We start from the raw sequence: 14,358 nt of genomic DNA, 5'->3' as shown, positions 1-14,358 counted from the left end.
ATGTACTGTGTATGTTAATCAAAATGGCTTCTTTGTTTTGTTAAGAGTAGGAACGCTTCTTTGTATGATAAGTGCTTTCTCTCACAGTTGTTTAGCTTTAGACTTGCTGATATCGGGATTGTATTCATTTGTTGACTAATGAGGAAAGTTATTTTGTCATGTGAGGCTGGGAGCTTGGGGGTTTTCGCGGTCTTTTCAGGAGAGTCAGGAAGAAGATGCCGAGGAAGGTGGACGTGCGCTGCACTGCTCGGTTGACCACCAGGGTGGTCCCAGGTGCAAAGACGTGGAGGTTGGAGAAAAGTGATGAGGGGTCGAATGGTTCGATGGTTGAGCTCCTACGATGTGCACTAAACTGACCGAACTTTGATAAGTTGGCGCCTTTTATTTTATTTTATTTTCCTTCATATATATTGTATTGCATAGTACTCTTTTAGTTTCAGTAAAATCTTTTAAATGTATTCCATAACGGTATCTAGTGTGAGTTTGATATGGTGTGTGTGCGCGCGGCATAAACCTGATTCTCACAGCACCTGCATGTATGGGAGGTGGGGTTGGTGAGTGGCTGGATCTCCTTTTCCCCTAGACATATACCAGCCTGTTGGGTAAGTGTTACATTTGTGGGGGCTTGTCCAGGATCATCATGCAAGGCCTGGAGTACAGTCTGCCGATACTTCTCCGGCATGACCAGTTGCCAACGGCGGGGTTGGTCCGGAGGTTCCGTGACACGGTACAAGACTTGGTTCTTTAATTTTAACCGAGGCCACTCCTTCGATAACAGAGGCACGGATAGGTGTTTCGCCTTCTCAGCCAATGCCACATCCCCTTTCTCTACTGCTCTCCACACAGTGCCAAGACCTGGGTCATTTTGCTGAGCAGCTGCCACTTCCCCTGGACTCAATTCCGGCAACTGTTTAGTCCGCAGTGCGGTCAGGTCACAATAAGCAAGGGGTATGGCATCGTCAAAAACCCCCAAATGGTCCATGGCTTGCTCCAGCCTTCCTCTTCCCTCGGCCTTCACGGTGATAGCAAACTGACACATAGCTTTCACTCCAGGGGCAGGGACACTCTCCCACTCCTCGTCCTTCTCCTGTTCCCCCGGCTCGCAGTGTGACAAAGCATCCACATCGACATTCCTGCTTCCTGGTCGATACTTCAGGCTGAAATCATATACCGACAAGACCGCCAGCCACCGATGTCCTGTAGCATCCAGCTTAGACGAAGTCAGAATATAAGTGAGAGGATTGTTATCCGTTCTCACCTCAAACTTGGCTCCGTACAGGTAATCACTCAATTTGTCCACCACCGCCCACTTCAGCACCAGGAACTCCAACTTGTGAGTGAGATAGTTTCTCTCAGATGGCGACAAGCTTCGGCTGACAAAGGCTACCGGTCTCAATGCTTTGCCATGCTCCTGGTACAGAACAGTCCCGAGACCCTCTCGGCTAGCATCCGTGTGCAGCACATATGGCTTTTGGGGATCAGCAAAAGCCAACACCGGGGCCTGGGTCAGCACCCTTTTCAAAGATTGGAATGCCTCTTCACATCGATCATCCCATCTCGAGCCGAAAGGTTCTGCCGGGTTCCAGTATCGCTTTCCCCTAGACATATACCAGCTTGTTGGGTAAGTGTTACACCTACAAGCACTGACCAATCAAGAATCCATCAACCTCAGCCTTAAATATACATAAATACTTGGCCTCCACAGCTGCCTGTGGCAAAGAATTCTACAGATTCAACATTCTCTGTCTAAAGAAATTCTTCCTCATCTCCGTTCTAAAAGGACACCCCTCTATTCTGAGGCTGTGTCCTCTGGTCTTAGACTCTCCTCTCCCACCATAGGAAACATCTTCTCCACACTCACTCTATCCTTTCACCATTCAACAGGTTTCAATGCAATCACCCCTCATTCTTCTGAATTCCAGTGAATACAGGCCCAGAGCCATCAAACGTGCTTCATATGACAAGCCTCTCCAGTTTCAGCATAACCTTTTTAAGATAAGGAGCCTAAAACCTCTCACAGAGCTCCAAGTGAGGCCTCACCAGTGCTTTATAAAGTCTCAACATTACACCTTTGTTTTTGTATTCCAGTCCTCTTGAAATGAATGATAACATCATATTTGCCTTTTTCATCTCAAACTCAAGCTGCAAATTAACCTTTAGGGAATCATCCACAAGGACTCCCAAGTCCCCTTTCTCCTCAGTTTTTTTTTGTATTTTCTTTCCATTTAGAAAATAGTCAACCCTTTCATTTCTTCTACCAAAATGCATGACCAAACATTTCCCGACATTGTATTCCACCTGCCATTTTTTTTTTTACCCATTCTCCTAATCTAACTCTTTTATGTAGTGTCTCTACTTCCTCAGAACTACCTGCCCCTCCACCTATCTTAATATCATCAGCAAATTTTGCAACAAGGCCATCAGGTCCATCATCCAAATTATTGACATATAACATAAAAAGAATCAGTCCCAACACAGATCCCTGTGGAAATCCACTAGTGATCAGCAGCCAACCAGTAAAAGCTTCCTTTATTCCCACTCTTTTCTTCTTACCAATCATCTACTGTTTTATACATCCTAGAATCTTCCCTGTATTACCATGAGCTTGCAGCTTGTTAAGCAGCATCATATGTGGCACCTTGTCTAGGGCCTTCTGAAATCCAAGTACACAACATCAACCAATTCTCCTTTGTCTATCTGCTTGTTATTTCTTTAGGGAATTCCAATAGATGTGTCAGGCAAGATTTTCTCTCGAGGAAACCATGCTGACTATGATTTATTTCATCATGTGCCTCCAAGTAACCCGAGACCTCATTCCTTATAATCAACTCCCACATCTTCCCAACCACTGAGGTCAGACTGACTCTTCTATAGTTTCCTTTCTTCTGCCTCTCCCCATTCTTCAAGATTGGAGTGACATTTGCAATCTTCCAGTCTTCTGAACCATTCCAGAATCGAGTGGTACTTGAAAGACTATTACTAGTCCCACCACAATTTTTTTCAGCCACCTCTTTCAGAACCCTGGAATGTACATCATCTGGTCCAGGTGACTTATCTACCTACAGACCTTCCAGCTTCCCAAGAACCATCTCTCTAGTAATGGTAACTTATGAGATAGTAGATAGTGCCTGAGATAGTAGCAAAACTAGCAAATTAGTAAAAGAGACCATTAACAATATTTATGTGGAATATAGTTATAGACAATGGGGGTAGAATTGTAGTGTAACTAATTGGGTTGCACTATTAAAGGACAGTCACAATAGAATGATGACACTTCCAGGTTATCATTTACATTACTGAGGCCCAAAAAGCACTTAAGCTAAATATCAGCCTCATGATTACTCAAAATGAGGAAGCAATTGGGAATGGCAAGGAGAGCCTCAAGTTCATGCATCTTGACACACTTTGAAGTCCAGCATAAAAGTGGAGGGGAAACACCATCTACCTATTCACCCATCAACCACCAGCTGTTGCACCCAAGGCAGGTTCTATAGGTCCGACAATGGTCTCACCTCGAAATCCACAGTAATGGAGTGAAATCAAGGCCTCACTGCTGAGAGACTGCAGAAGAAGAATGAAAATATTTAAAAATAGATCTATTTATTTCCACCTGGCGAGTTATATACAGCCTTATTGATCAAAATTCAGTATGCAGACTCTGAGCACAGATGAATCATGAATCAATATCCAGAGCTTTACTCCTTCCTAGTCAGTTCCATCTACATCAAGCAGAATGTGAACACATTTAATGACAGGCTTGGCACACTAACTCTTAATGCTTTCTTAATTATATTTGGCAACTAAAAAACAATGCAATTTAACTGATATAGATGCCATTATTTGAGATCAGCCATGACATTCTTCACTAACAAAAGAAGCATGAATATTGACTCAAAGGTTTTATCAGCTGGGAATGAGGGGATGGGAATGCAATTTGATCAAGTGCCAAACACACAAAAAGAAGTCATTCTTGAGAATTTTACAGCTTCTTTGTTCCTTTCACACATCAAGTCACATTAATTGGTGCCTTCAGTGGTTCAGTAAACTTCAGGCTACATCCACACTAGACTGGATAATTTTGAAAATGCTGGTTTTGCGTAAAAATGATAGGCATCCATTATCCACTATGCGTTTTTGAAAATATCTCTATCCACATTGAAACAGATTTTGGCCAATCTCCTCCTGCTGCGCATGCACAGGACACATCTACCGGAAACAAGCGACATGTTTGGTGTTGAATCTCACCGTAAAAGTGCACGTTTGTGTAGTTACTGACTAGATAAACTTAAAACAATGGACAGCTGTTGGCTCTCATGCAGAAAAACTTAAAACTAAAAAAAAACAAATACTGGAGCGTACGGAGGCAACCGACAGGGAGTTCACGGACAGATTGACCCGGCTGACGACGAACATTGAAAAACTGACTAACTCTGTTGCATTAATAAAGCGCCTTGTTAAATGTGTAAAACATGTCTGCATCAGTGTTATCTTGTATTTCCATACAATGTTACATTAGGCTGTTACACATCTATTGTCAGAGAAGTACTTGCATAAATAGTTAAACCACCTTCATACGAGCAAGGACAGAAAACAGGGCAAAGTGAGTCCAGTATACTTATTTATTCAGTAAGTTATGGGTCAAAGTATTTTGTGAGTGCATTTCTAACTCTTTTGGCTTCAGTCTCGTTGCCGTCTGTTCTGAAATTGTTAGCTTGCATTCAAGAAAACAATGAAATAGTGCGCTGCCGTCTGATAGCGTTTTCAAAAGTCTCCAGTTACCCCGTCCACACTGATCTTCCCGAGCAGCATTTTCAAAAATATCCACCTTGGAAAGCGTTTCTGAAAAGCTAGGGTTTCGGGGGAACGAAAATGCCGTTTTAGTATGGATGGAGGTTAAAAACGAAGAGAAAAAGCTTCAGTTACGGATTTATCCAGCGTGGTGTGGATGTAGCCTTAGAAACAAGATTAATATACCATAAATTATAGCATACAACATAACATAATATACCATAGATTATGATGTAACATAGTTGTCAGCATTTACATACATCTTCAATGCTCTCTTTGCAATTTTTAAATCATGGCAGAACAAAATTTTTTAAGAATACACAGATATTGCACATTCACATTGAAATTAATGGAAAGATTTATCTTTGCTAAAGACGTTCTTATATTTCTTTAAGAGATAAATCTTGATAACAATACATTTGTTAAGGTTAATTCTTAATGAGAAAATAACTTGAGAAGAGGTTCACATTGTCACAGCACCAGAGCCTTGACCATTTGGTTAGGAGAAGAAGTTGGACATTTGAAAGGTTACTGTAAATTTATAGGAATGACAATCAGATCAACAATTAATGTGTGTAGGCTGGAGTTGCCTATTCCTCTCCTAATTGATATGTTTATATCACGGCCCAATCAAATGCTCAAGTTTCTGGTGCTGTTTGATGATAAGGAATCTAACTCTGTCTCAATATTTAGAGGCTGTTTCTATTATTCCTTAAAAAGACAATTCCAAGGTTCATGATCTCATCGAACAAAAATGCTGTTTCAAATGGAAAACCTCTTATTTTTAATGTTAATTCGAGATCTACCACAAAAGGGAATACTCGCTCCACATCAATCCTCTTAGGATTGCTCCATCCCCTCGTTCTTCTAAACTCCAGCTCATTCAAGCCTAGCCTTCAAAACCTTTCCACATAACCTATGTTCCTCATAAGAAAATTGTTTTGCAGCAACAAATATTCTGCTTGAGGAACTCAGCACATTGAGCAGCATCTGTAGGAGGAAAGGAATTCTCAATGTCTTGAATTGAAACGCTACATGAGGACTCTGTACTTTTGTATTCGGTTCCCCAAGCAATAATTATTAATATTCAATCAGCTTTCCCAATTACTTTTTGAATGTGCATACTTCCACGTATAAATTTTATGATATATACCAATGATATTAAAACTGATTCTGACTTTCCTCTGGTGAGTCATGCTTTAGGATCTCCAATCCCTTTGCATTTCAGAGTTCTATAATCTCACTGTTTAGTTTTCTTTTTATTGTTCCTACTAAAATGAACAACTTCACATTTTCCCAAATTAATAATCTAGTTACTAGATCTTTACCCTTTCATTTAACCTGCCTGCATGCTTTTGAACCTTCTTGGGCAATCAGCATGTCTAACAATAAATCCTTCTGGTGCCTTCACCCAAGTTGTTTAAATAAATTGTAAAACATTGAGGCCCTACCACTAATCTTTATAGACCAAACACTGCATTTGCCAACCAGAGACCCATCTACTTATGTTTACTCTGTTTCTGTCAGGTAATCAATCTTCTATCTATATCAAAGTAAATCAAAGTACAAAGTAAATTTATTATCCAAGTACATACAGTATATTCACCATATACAACCCTGAGCTTCATATTCTTAAAGGTATACTCAGAAAATCCAAGAACTGGAATAAAATCTATAGAACCGCACCTAACAACCAAACAAAGTGCAAAAGACAACAAACTGTGAAAATACAAAAGTGAAAAAAGAAGTAATTATAACAATAATAAATGAATAAGTAATAAATATTGAGAACATGAGATGAAGAGTCCTTGAAAGTGAGTCTGTAGGTTGTTGGAACAGTTCAACGTTGGGGAAAATGAAATTGAGTGAAGTTATCCACACTGATTCAAGACCCTAATGGTTGAAGGGTAGTAACTATTCCTGAACCTGGTGATGAGAGTCCTGAGTCTCCTGCACCTTTTTCCTGATGCAGCAGCGAGAAGAGAGCATGGCCTGGGTGTTGGGGGTCCCTAATGATGGATGCTGTTTTCCTGTGACAGTGCTCCTTATGGATGTGTTCAATGGTGGGCCGTATCCACTACTTTTTGTAGGACTTTCTGTTCAAGGGCATTGGTGTTTCCATACCAGGCTGCAATGCAGCTGATCTATATATTCTCCACCACATATCTATAGAAGTTTGTCACAGTTTTAATGTCATGTCAAATCTTTGCAAACTCCTAAGCAGAGGTGCTGCTGTGCTTTCTTTATAATTTACCTGCTGGGCCCAGGGCATGTCTTTCAAAATAATAACACTGAGGTATTTAAAGCTCTGATCCTTACATATCAATATGTTATCTCCTATAGCATGAGCTTTTATTTTCTACAATAACCTTCTAACATTTTTATAACAATTTATAAAAATGCCTCCTGGAATTATAAACATTGTACTTCTGCAGGTTCTCCTTCATCCACACCACATTACCACTTCAATAAACTGCATTAAGTTGGATTCACTTTCACAAAGTCATGTTGACTTTGATTCACTACCTTGAATTTTTCCAAATGCCCTGCCATAACAACTTTGCCAATAGTTTTAATTGTTTTTCCAATGACACATGTTGAACCAACTTTTCTGCTTTCTGTCATCATTCCTTTTGAAAATTTGTTATTTCCCAATCTTCTTCTTCTTATGCCAATCATTCCTGCTGGGGCCTAGGCTGCCAGTGTCCTCTGTCCTGGGCTAGTCTTTCAAGTCCAGGTGTAGCCTATCTGTATATCTTCTATGCAAAGATTCTTCCTCTCTCAGTGATGAGGACTTTGGAGCTTCTGTTGGCATTTCTGTAGCACTGGGTTTTTATGGGATATAGTTACTAGTCTCATGCCAACCCTCCTCTTTTCACAGTCAGGCTTGGGACTGACCATGGTATAAGTTATTTTCCAATCTAATAGACCCTTTTACTGAATTTAGAGAATGTAGTAAAGTTAAAACAAATATCAGCTGTCTCACAAGTTACTTCATCTAAACATTTAGGCTGGAATCCAGTAGGACCTGGTAACTTTTCATAATTGTAAGTTGGTAATCATAGTTGTAAATACAATAAATATTTAATGCACCAATTGTAGCCACAAATTGTAATCTAGTAACCACAGGTCCAACAATTTGCTCACTACTCCCCAGTGATTGTATTGACTCACCACTCCCCTGCTGATTGTAATTTTATTGAGTTCCTCACTGGCTTCCTGTTCATATTTTTGAACATTTTCTGGGAGATTACTTTCATCTCCTTTAGTGAATGTTCCTTCTTAATTCACCTATAACCTCATTTTCTGAAAAGTTCGCTTTTAAGCCATTTGTCATCTTCTTGTTTTGCCTTATTAATTCCTGGACTTACTTTCTACTGGACCATTGCTCATTTGGTAACTTTTTAAAACATTAAGAAAAACTCTATCCATTTTTATATTAATGCTGACTTTAACTCAAGCTTTAATTTTTCTGTCCTAATTAATCACTCTTTGTTGCTAAAAATACTCTGCCCAACTACTCATTGCATGTTTTTTTTTCCTTTGAGTTAGATATTGTCATCATCTTTAATTAACCACTGGTAATCAACCGCTTGGATTTTTTTCCCTAATTGTTGAAATATATCTATTCTGTGTATTCAGAAGTTTCCCTTACATGACTATCACTGCATCATGATTGAAAAATCCGTTGATCTAATTTGACAGTCCACTTCAGTTAGCTCTGCTGTCTTGTTCTCTTAATAGTCCTTGGATCCATTCTTCTCTTCTTCAAATCATATGTAAAAGTCAATCATGTTACAATCACAGCTACCATGGGCGGCCTTCATAGTGAAGTCACTGGATAATACTAGACAAGGCAACACTTCACCTGCAAATCTGCTTGTGTCATCTACTGTGTCAGGTGCTTCCGATGAGCCCTCCTCTATGACGGTGAGACCCGTCGTGACTGGGGAAGTACCTCGTTGAGCACCTCCACACCGTCCACCACACACGGGGCTTCATGGTGGCCAAACATTTTAAGTCCCATTCCCATTCTCGTTCTGATGTGCTGAAAGAATTTCAGAACACACAAAATGTTGGATGAATTCAACGAGTCAAGCATCATCTATGGGGGAGAGTGAACAGTCAATGTTTTGGGCCAAGAGCCTTCATCAGGACTGAAAAGGAAGGGGCAGAAGACAGAATAAAATGGAGGGGAGAGGAGAGGGTGTACAAGCTGGCAGGTGACAGGTGAAAGCGGGTGTGGGGTTGATGTAAGAAGCTGGGAAGTGATAGATGGGAGAGATAAATGGCTGAAGAAAGAACCTAGTAGAGGAGGACAATGGACCATGGAATAAAGGTAAGGTGGGGAATCAGAAAGGGAGTTCAAATCCAAAATGAGTGATTGAAAAGCTGAGTCTCCTGCACAAATATCCTCTGGGTTAGTTCATCTACATCTTTTTAGTCACTCTTCTCTTCAACATTGGACACATTACATTATGGGATATAATTTCTTCTGGGTATAAACTATCCAGATAATTTCCCTCACCCATCCCCACCATCTCATTATGTCATTGTGTATCAGGTCAGCCTCGAGCTCAATGGCTGAGCTAAGGCTACCCAAGCTACAAATACTTACTGCAGATGTGTTTGCCCTGGACTACAATGGGTCCAAGAACTTCCACTGACATCCAGAAGCTCCCAAAAGCTCCAGTCATGACACATCATCACTTATCCTACTGTCCTTAATGTATTACTTAACTACTTATTTTAAACCGTGTATTTGTTTATCAGGCTATATGCTCTTGCTTCCCCATGTTGAATTACAATCTCTTCAAATTTGCCCCCCTCAAACTATAAAGCATTTCAAGTACTTGCTCCTATCTGTAAAAGTTACTCCCCATTTTAATCAAAGTTTTCTACACACTTGAGCATACAATTCCTCTATTAATATGTGAAAAGCCGAATCCCTACATTAGACGTTAATTACAGGTCTTCATTTGTGTGATATGTGAATTTATGACATGTTCCATTAGAAGACTTTTGGATGATAATGTACACAAACTCCATAAAGTTGTATACCCATCTGCTTAGTGACTTCTGCAGAAAATTTCAGTTGAATAGGATATCCTTTACAAACCCTTAATTAGTTTTTTGATTGGCTCACAATTGTTCAAGTGCTCAGCCATGCAGAGCTTTAAAAGAAATTAACTTCCCCACACCTGATTTAAACCAAACGATTTAGTGACCTGTTTCTCTTCCCCTTCTCCAGCAATGGAATGTCATCTGCAGATTACAAATCCAAAACTGCACCTTCATCCTGGGAACTTTGGAAAATTATTATTTCTGCATATTGATTTCTTTCAGCCAGAGATCACTGGATCCTGGATATTTGTATATCACAAGATCAAGCCAGTTTACAAGGTTAATTTATTCCACAGCCAATAGAACTATGTTTTACAACAGGAGTTCCCAAACTTGCATCCATGGACCCCTCGGTCAACGGTAGGGGTCTAAAGAGATCCTGCATCTGAGCAATGCTGTCAATGGCTGTTAAGATGTCGAATGCAGAATGAGTAGAGAAAGAACACAATAAATAGAATAGTGAATTGCTACCACCTTTATCCCATTCATTCCAATTTGTGCCAGCAGTTCACACAAAGTGCATTTAGTTTTATATGTACAAATCGACAGCATAAAATAATTCTTGTTTATGTGGGCAGGAACATCAATAGCATCACTGATTTTGATATAGAGCCCTTTTTTGTTTTAATATTGCAAAACCAGATAACTTGATGATTTATTTAGCATTTTTGATTTTATTTATCATTGATGTCTGTTGTTGGGATTTCAGTGAGGAATAAAATAAATAAGCACTTTTATTAGAATTAATGTCTGTTTACTGCCATGAATAGGTAACACTGGACAACAAAATCTTTGCTTCCTGAATACTTTTGACTGTGATGGATTTTGGGCTGCTGATCATGAAAATCAGAATAACATTTCCCCATCACACACCATTTTTTTAAAAATTCCCTATATTTGTTATTTCAAACATTTCAATCTTGTCCAGGCATGCCTGGGCAAGACAGATGCTGCATGGTAGGACAGGTTTTAGAAAGGCTTTAATTTTCCATGAAGGATTTCAATATTCGAGACAGATGTTACCCAAAATGGCAGATAGTGATTGTAGATGGGTCATCTTCTGCATGAAGGTCAGTGATCAGTGGTATGCCTCAGTCTCTGTTCTGCGACCCCTTCTCTTTGTGATTTTTATAAATGAGTTGGATGAGAAAGTGGAGGGATGGGTTAGTAAATTTACTGATGACAGAAAAGTTGGGGGTGTTGTGGATAGTGTGAAGGGCTGTCAGAGGTTACAGCAGGACATTGATAGAATGCAAAACTGGGCTGAGAAGTGGCAGATGGAGTTCAACCCAAATAAGTGAGGTGGTTCATTTTGGTAGGTCAAATATGATGGCAGAATATAGTATTAATGGTAAGACTCTTGACGGTTTGGAGGATCAGAGGGATCTTAGAATCCGAGTCCATAGGACCACAATGCTGCTGTGCAGGTTGAGTGTGTAGTTAAGAAGGCATATGGTGTATTGGCCTTCATCAATCGTGAGATTGAGTTCAAGAGAAGTAATGTTATAGCTTTATAGGACCCTGGTCAAACCCAACTTGGAGTACTGTGCTCAGTTCTGGTCACCTCACTACAGGAAGGATATGGAAACTATAGAAAGGGTGCACAAGAGATTTACAAAGGTGTTGCCTGGATAAGTGAGTATGCCTTATGAGAATAGGTTGTGTGAACTTGGCCTTTTCTCCTTGGAGTGATGGAGGATGAGAGGTGACCTGATAGAGGTGTATAAGATGATGAGAGGCATTGATCGTGTGGATAGTCAGAGGCTTTTTTCCCCCAGGGCTGAAATGGCTAACATGAGAGGGCACAGTTCTAAGATGCTTGGAAATAGGTATAGAGATGTCAGGGGTGAGTTTTTTCCACATAGTGGTGAGTGTGTGGAATGGGCTGCCGGCAATGGTGGTGGAGGCGGATACAATAGGGTCTTTTAAGAGACTCCTGGATAGGTACATGGAGCTTAGAAAAATAGAGGGCTATGGGTAACCCAAGGCAATTTCAAAAGTAAGTACGTTTGGCACAGCTTTGTGGGCTGAAGGGCCTGTATCATGCTGTACGTTTTCTATGTTTCTAAAATAACTGATACCAAGAATAAAGGCGGCACTTTTCTTGATCCACAAATCTGACCTATCATCAATGACAGGCAATTCAAAGAACTTCTAGTGGGACTGGAGAAAATTGCATGGAAGGCATTCAAAGATGCTGCTGAAAATTTTCTTGGCAACTACAGAGCAACAAACTATGTGCAGCTGGTTGACAACGTGCTTCAAGCATACAAACCATGAAATGCAACATGTCACTGAAGATTCATTTTCTGCATTCCCATTTAGACTTCTTCCCTGCAAATCTTGGTGCTGTCAGTGATGAGCATGGTGAAATGTTTCACCAGGATATTGCTGTCATAGAGAAACAGTATCCATTGTTGCTGGCTGATTATTGTTGGACACTTAAACCTCAGATACTGAGTACGAATGAAAATCATCAATAAAACATTTTTAGCTTAGTTAAACTAATACAAAGCATCAGGACCATTGTGCAATTAAACGCATTATATTCAATAAAAGTTAATTTCTTGTTTCTCCAAATTCCTACATGATGAAGAAGTCTGAAATTAAATTTGTGTTCAGCTTCAAGTGGTCTGTCATAAACAAAAAAAAATTCTGAGGAAGCAACACTTTTGAAAAAATTTGCTGTCCAGTATAATAGATTGTTGAACCGAAATCAAAGAGTGGGAATAAACTGATGCTCCTTGCACGCCCAGTGGGGTATTGCAGGGATTGCTTCTTGTGCCCTCGATCTTTACAATCCCTATCAATAACTTAGCAATGGGGGACAAATACCAAGCTTCCTGATACACTAAACCTGGTGAAATACCAAAACCAAAGATGTAAAGATACTTCAGATTCATATGGACAAGCTAAATGTGTAAGCAAAAACATGGTGGTCAGAACAACATGTAAAAGTGTGAGATTGTTGACTTCAGTGAACATAATAGAGAAGTGTGTGCTAAAAGGTGAGAGACTGCGCCATGTTGATGTTCTAAGAGGCCTGAGGTACTCTTGTGCAGTTACCTCATCTTAAAATTCTGATGAAGCTGGCCTAATGTGAATTGTTCTATTCATATCCATACTGGATTTTCCTCTAGTAATCATTTTTTTCTGGGAGACCGTTAATTAAACCCCAGTACAATGTTTCTAAAAGCTTTCCCACGGATGAGGTTTAAATGACTGGTCTCTAGTTGCTTACTCCACTTTTTCAACAATGGAGTAAGTTTCTATTCTTCAAGCCACTGCAGTACCCTTATACGTGAAAGATAAATGGAAAATATTAATCTAGCCCCTCATAATTCCCTCAGATTTCTAGCATGTGCCCCTGATTGTTCCTGGTGACTTACTTATTAGAACTTAATTTCTCTCTAATACTTCTATACTATCAAATTTTAATTTGTTCAGTGCTTCACTTCTCTTCTCCTACACTACTACTTTGAAAGCATCATCTTCTTTGGTAAAGACAGATGCAAGAAAATTATTTATTACCATAGCATTGATTTCAGCAAGTAGCTTTTTTCATTAATGGGACACACTCTTTCATATATTATATTTTACTTTTAATATGACTAGAAATATCTTAGGTTAAATCAGTCCTGCCAAAGGGTTTCGGCCCGAAACATTGACTGTACTTTCTTCCATAGAAGCAGCCTAACCTGCTGAGGTCCACCAGCATTTTGTGTGTGTTGCTCGGATTTCCAGCACCTGCAGATTTTCTCATTTGTAATATTTTGGGTTCTTGTTTTTGATGGCAGCTAATCTTTGCTTCCCTTACATTATCACATCCCCCTGATCCTTTTGTAATCAGCCTGACTGATACTGATGTTTACATTATATTCATCATATAGATAGAATAGTTTAATTCCCTTCATCTAGTGAGGTCTGGGTTTGTTTTTTTCTTCTTTTGCCCTAATGGGAACTATCCTCAACTATACCTGAAATACTTCTTCCTTAAAGGTGCCCCACATAACTGATCTAAATGTTTTACTATAATTAACATCTCCTAAATGTTCCCCCTACCAAACCTGTACTTGACCCACCTCATTCTCTAGAACCAGATGCAGCCAAGCCTCCTTCTCATTGGACCAGAAACATACAAGCCATAAATATACAGAACAGAAACAGGTTCTTTGGCTCAACGTGTCCATGCCAAGCTCCCTGCTTGAGCTAGTTGACATTGGATTAGTCTACATTAGATATCCCTCTAAACCTCTTCTGCCCATATGTAACTGTAGCTGTAGCCGCGTCTACAGCTTTCTCTGGCGTCTCACTCTATACAACCACCATCCCTTGTGTAGAAATTTTCCCTCAGGTCCCTTTTAAATCTTTTTCCTCTCAGTTTCAATCTACTGTATATCCTCTAGTTTTAGACTTCCTAACATGGGAAAATGACTGGGACTATCT

Source organism: Hemitrygon akajei, chromosome 6, assembly GCF_048418815.1.
Source record: "Hemitrygon akajei chromosome 6, sHemAka1.3, whole genome shotgun sequence".
In the NCBI taxonomy this organism is placed as follows: Eukaryota; Metazoa; Chordata; class Chondrichthyes; order Myliobatiformes; family Dasyatidae; genus Hemitrygon; species Hemitrygon akajei.
This window is presented reverse-complemented; position numbering follows the sequence as displayed.